The following is a 512-nucleotide window of genomic DNA, read 5'->3' as shown; positions in this document are numbered from 1 at the left end:
TCCAAATGACACAATTTTTAGACCATTAGAAAGTAAAAGGCAAGGCTACAACTTTAATGTTTACCACTTTGCCCAGTTCTGATTGAAAAGTGATCAAAATCTTTATCAAAGTGAAAGTACTACACTAGAAGAACAAAATTGAGCAAAACCTTTGAAAGCCACGACTCTGAAAAATGAAAGCCATAGCACTTACCGTATTTTCCAAAAATAACAATCTTATGGGATTTTGGAAGCTAAGGCTTTTAGAGGCTATTTAAGGGGCCTTTTTCAAAAGTTTTTCAGAGGAGGCAGCAAGAAATTTCTCTAGAGAAAAAGAGCCAAAAACAAAGCAAGAAAGAAAGGGAATTGAATGGAGAATCAAGATCAAAAAGCTTCAACTATTAGTTTTCTCTCTCTACTTTTGTGTTTTTCTTATTTTCTTTGACTTGAATTACTAATTAATTTTCTCTGGATGAAGTTATTATTAGATATTATGAACTAAACTATTTTTCTAGGATTGCAATTGAACTCAC

This window comes from Theobroma umbraticum, unplaced genomic scaffold (assembly GCF_002168275.2).
Source record: "Theobroma umbraticum cultivar Fairchild unplaced genomic scaffold, ASM216827v3 scaffold_67.0, whole genome shotgun sequence".
In the NCBI taxonomy this organism is placed as follows: domain Eukaryota; kingdom Viridiplantae; phylum Streptophyta; class Magnoliopsida; order Malvales; family Malvaceae; genus Theobroma; species Theobroma umbraticum.
Note: the sequence above shows the minus strand (reverse complement) of the source record.